At 40.2% G+C, this 5,266-nt stretch overlaps 1 long non-coding RNA gene across 1 annotated transcript; it reads left to right on the forward strand.

Annotated features, from left to right (window-relative positions):
• Window positions 1-1,733: 1,733 nt before the first annotated feature.
• Window positions 1,734-3,520, forward strand: LOC129364412 (uncharacterized). Its single transcript, XR_008606435.1, has 4 exons — window positions 1,734-1,813; window positions 2,392-2,441; window positions 2,543-2,700; window positions 3,168-3,520. It is a non-coding gene; the product is annotated as an uncharacterized LOC129364412 (long non-coding RNA).
• The last annotated feature ends 1,746 nt before the right edge of the window (window positions 3,521-5,266 follow it).

Here is a 5,266-nt window from a genome sequence, read left to right on the forward strand (position 1 = left end):
TTTTTTCATATATTTGCAAACATTTTCCAAGTCATCAGTATAAATAAAAAAAAATAATAAAAAAACGTAACATTTCTGTTAATGATTCATTTGGTTCCAATTACCTTTTGTTCATTGTTTGCTCTGATGCACCGTTGCCAATAAAGGTTGGTGAATTGAAGCACCGGTAGGCACTTTACACATCCACTGAAGAAAATAGTTCCAAAACATATTTGAATAAGGAGGACAACGAAATGTATTTATACATTGAGAACTTTTGCTACATCGGTTTTACATTTGTTAAACCGATGTAGCACTCTCAAAAATTAATCTTGTGTTTCTTGGAAAACGTAAAACCCGCGGATGGATATGCGGTTTCAAAATCAAGCCTGTTCTCTTCATCAGTCCGTTGGCGCTGAGTCTGCCTGTTGGCTGATCTACGAAAGAATCTGTAAGTACATTTCTTCTGTTTTACCTAGTACCAAATTTTAGGGAGAGATTTAAATCGCTTTTTAAAAAAATTGTTGCTCGTAACAAATCGGACGACAGTATCCCAAAAGAGACTTAATTGTTATTGTTATTTTTGCTTTTCTTTAGGGTGATACTTTTTCTGATATTGCTAACACACACAGCTACACACAATAAGCAGATTTTAGTGCAGACCGATTTCAAACGCAGCGTTGTGGGCCAAACCATTTTCAAATACCGCCGCCATTCTATTTGTTGAGCTGCCATTGGTTCATTTGAGCGCCAACGAGGCAGAATGAAATCGGTTCACTGAAGAATCTATGTTGCTAGCAGAGGTTGTTACAAAGTGTCTGGACACAATAAAACCATTTGTATGATTTAAAAAGAGTAACTATTGTGCTTTCATTCTATGTACTTGGGCTTTTAATAATCTTTCTCACAGTCACATCAGCATGCACGGGTGGGTCTCATGTATGGATTCAGGCTGGTTTGGCTGGGACCGATGCAAGATTATTATTGTCGTTTTTTTCAATAAAACTGCATTGAATCGTTTAGCTTTGGGCTATATAGGTAATGATAAGAGGGCATGGGTTTTATCTGGGCCAACTGCGTGAGGCTCAAAAGGTTAACCGAAATGGGACTCATATTGTTGGCTCAATTGGGTTAAATGTATGGGCCCAATTCAGCATTAACGTGGGCTAACTGGGCATGGGACAGAAATGGGAACACTATATGGGGCCCATGTGGTTTCAGTATATTGGGCCTAAAAGGTTTTTTGTAAATAGGATGAAGGCATTGTAGTTCATATTTTTAAATTCTTTTTTTAATTGTTGTGTGACACTTTAAAGCGTTTTGTTATGTCAGAGTTTATTTCAATCTGCCGCTATTGTGTTGGTCTAGAGTAGTCATCAGTGTCAGGGTTCCTGTGTGTGTATGTGAGTGTCGCATCTTATTTCAGCGAGGATCTTTGTGAGGAGCCCGTGGAGCTTGGCACAGGTGGAGGAGCAGCAGAATCTTCAGTCTATGCTAGATTGACTGAAGATTCTACTGGTGTATGCTAGATGGTTGCATACACCGGTAGTCACTCTGGCCTCTCCTGTTGTGAACAGTTTTTCTGAGAACGTTTCTGTGTCTACTAGAAGTCACCTGGTCTCTGTGTTTGTTCGATCCTAGGGGTTTTGTCGCCTCATTCGAGAACTCACCAGTGAATACCTGCCTGTTCGCTCGGCCGATTCCACTGCCTCCACTCCACCCTTCAAGGTTCCAGCTCTCTTCCATTCCCCTCGCATTTACCTTCGGAACCGCTGCACACCCTCTCTCAGGAACCTGGCATCTCACACCCACGCCTCGAAAGACCCGCACCGAAGTAAGCCTGTTCCTGTTTCCCCTCCGATCACTCATTCTAAGCCCGTCATAACTAAGTTCTCGTTTCAGGCCAACCTGGTCGAGTGGTCCTCACCCTTCCGCTGATGTCCGGGAAATAGATTTATTTTGTCCTGTTGTAAATAAATCACTCACTCATCCCTATCCAACGTGTGGTTACTGCATGTGGGTCCGTAAATTGAAACCCATCATGTCAATCAGTGGCCAAGCCTGAAACAAATATTGAAAGATGAAGAAATTCTTTTTGATATTTTTGCAATATTTAGCTAGCAGTTATGTGAATGTACTTATATTTAATTGTAGCTCTAATTTTTTTATATGTACAATGTTTTAGGCTTTATTAGTTACATTTATAGTGATTTTCTAAACTTCTCTTAAGAGTAATACTACTGTCTTAGTCCTGTCACGTTAACAAAGAAATTAGGATAATTGCAAAACTGTTCAGTGTTTACAATATAAGGCTTCAGTAGTTAATCTATACAAAGGCTGTTTTGCCTTAATTTTTTTATTTTTTTGAAAAGTCTAAATGTTATATTGCACTAATAAAATATATTTTTGCAGGCTTCAAGAGGATCAGCGTGTGAAGATCACTTTATAATGATTTGAAAAAGGTAGATTAATATGTTAGTAAAATTAAGCACATAAGAGTGATATAATGACAAACTGATGAACAAAAACAAAATGTTGTCCTGTTATTGTCATTGTACTTAAGGTTGCCATGGCTACAGAAATTGGAGGAGCATCCTTAGATGACACAATACAACCAGCTGTGCGATTCCTCATGTCCCATGAACTGGAAGTCCAGTTCAACCTTTTTGGCCAACATTGGAAACAAGCTCTTGGACCTGCGTCTCTTTGATGTTTTGTATGGTAAATATCAGTTTTTATTGTCAGAGTAACTTTTTTTTTTTCACTTTTCTTTCTTAAACATATGTTAATTTATTTTGGTTGTTTTATGCTTTTGTTTGTTATTTTTAGTAATGTTTTTAGGTTAAAAATTGAGTCTTCAATTTTTGGTTTTATTTGAACAGTATTCTTTCACTGTTGTTAAGAACTTAAAAATTTGAAGGTAATATTGTTTGCATTTCAAACAATATTAAAATAACCACAAAACCACGATAGAACCTAGTAGTTGATTTATATAGATGGATATATTTTAAATTTACAGTAAGAATATAGTTTCTGTACATAATAATGATGACTCAAGAGTCCTTTTGATTATGGCATATTTCTGCAAGCATTTTTGCCCCATGAAGGGGGAGATGCAAATCTCATGAATGTTACATTGTGCTAAAATGAAACACTAATACAATTTCTACCTTTGCTTGTTATTTCAGGGGACTTAAAAGAAATTATCCATCTACAGAATCACACAAGCATACAGCAAAGACTCGAAGTGGTTTACTGGAGCCCGAGTGGAAGTGGAAATAGACTAGAGAGACTGCCAGTTCAAACTCAGGTTGGGGAGGTCTTTCAAGATGGACAGTTTCAGTAAAGTATGAGAGATTTCAAATTTAAGCATGCATATGGCATGTAGGTTATTTTTAAAAATGTTTAACAAAAATGTATTGTGAAAGATCTATATAGGTGTGTATATTCACATTGTGTGTATCAATGTGAATATACGTGTATAAAGTTATATAGATAGTATTTAGATGTATACATTTATAGACCTGTAGGAAAATATGTAGGTGTCTTTATTTGTGTGCATCTATTGATATATATTTATAGATCTGTTTATAAGTTTATAGTAAACTAGCTTCTGTTATTTTCAATGACAATTGCAGATTTCTTTTTGTGGCACCATTCCCTGAGTATTAATGAAGTTCTAATAATTGCTGTAGTGAGGTAAAAAATAACTCCTGACAATATTTTAAATTACTAAATAAAAGCCTTGAGCAAAATAAATTTTTCATCTCTTTTTTTTTTATTTTTTATTTGAACACGTTTTTAAGCTGGACTTTGGATTGTTGATCAAGATTGCATATCTATGAATGTAATTCACATCCAGGTTAGATGAAATTGTTCCTACAGGATTAAGGCATCTGGGTCCCGCTGAAAGCCCAGTCAGCACCCATTGAAATCAACCTGGGCAAACCCATGTGGGGCCACCATGGAAACCGTGGACAAACCCACTTGTTACCCATATTCTAGCCCAGTTCAGACCCAATTGGGACCCAGGTAAATATTCCTGACAGCACCCTAGAGGGCCACAGATGGGCCCACTAGGGTGGGCCCATGTGGGGCCACCATGTGAGTTAACCACATGGGCCCTACTGAAAGCCCAGTTAGCACCCATTGAAATCAACCTGGGCAAACCCATGTGGGGCCACCATGGAAACCGTGGACAAACCCACTTGGTACCCATATTCTAGCCCAGTTCAGACCCAATTGGGACCCAGGTAAATATTCTTGACAGCACCCTAGTGGGCCACAGATGAGCCTCATGTAAGTTAACCATGTGGGACCCACTGAAAACCCAGTTAGCACCCATAAAAATTTACTTGGGCAAACCCATGTGGGGCCACCATGGAAACCGTGGACAAACCCACTTGGTACCCATATTCTAGCCCAGTTCAGACCAATAGGGACCCACGTAAATATTCTTGACAGCACCCTAGTGGGCCACAGATGAGCCTCATGTAAGTTAACCACATGGGCCCCACTGAAAACCCAGTTAGCACCCATAAAAATTTACTTGGGCAAACCCATGTGGGGCCACCATGGAAACCGTGGACAAACCCACTTGGTACCCATATTCTAGCCCAGTTCAGACCCAATAGGGACCCACGTAAATGTTCTTGACAGCACCCTAGTGGGCCACAGATGGGCCTCATGTGAGTTAACCATGTGGGACCCACTGAAAACCCAGTCAGCACCCATTGAAATCAACCTGGGCAAACCCATGTGGGGCCACCATGGAAACCGTGGACAAACCCACTTGGTACCCATATTCTAGCCCAGTTCAGACCCAATTGGGACCCAGGTAAATATTCCTGACAGCACCCTAGTGGGCCACAGATGGGCCTCATGTGAGTTAACCACATGGGCCCCACTGAAAACCCAGTTAGCACCCATAAAAATTTACTTGGGCAAACCCATGTGGGGCCACCATGGAAACCGTGGACAAACCCACTTGGTACCCATATTCTAGCCCAGTTCAGACCCAATTGGGACCCACGTAAATATTCTTGACAGCACCCTAGTGGGCCACAGATGGGCCTCATGTAAGTTAACCATGTGGGACCCACTGAAAACCCAGTTAGCACCCCATTGAAATCTACTTGGGCAAACCCATGTGGGGCCACCATGGAAACCGTGGACAAACCCACTTGGTACCCATATTCTAGCCCAGTTCAGACCCAATTGGGACCCACGTAAATATTCTTGACAGCACCCTAGTGGGCCACAGATGGGCCTCATGTAAGTTAACCAT

This window comes from Poeciliopsis prolifica, unplaced genomic scaffold (genome assembly GCF_027474105.1).
Source record: "Poeciliopsis prolifica strain line A6 unplaced genomic scaffold, Auburn_PproV2 SCAFFOLD001, whole genome shotgun sequence".
Lineage (NCBI taxonomy): Eukaryota > Metazoa > Chordata > Actinopteri > Cyprinodontiformes > Poeciliidae > Poeciliopsis > Poeciliopsis prolifica.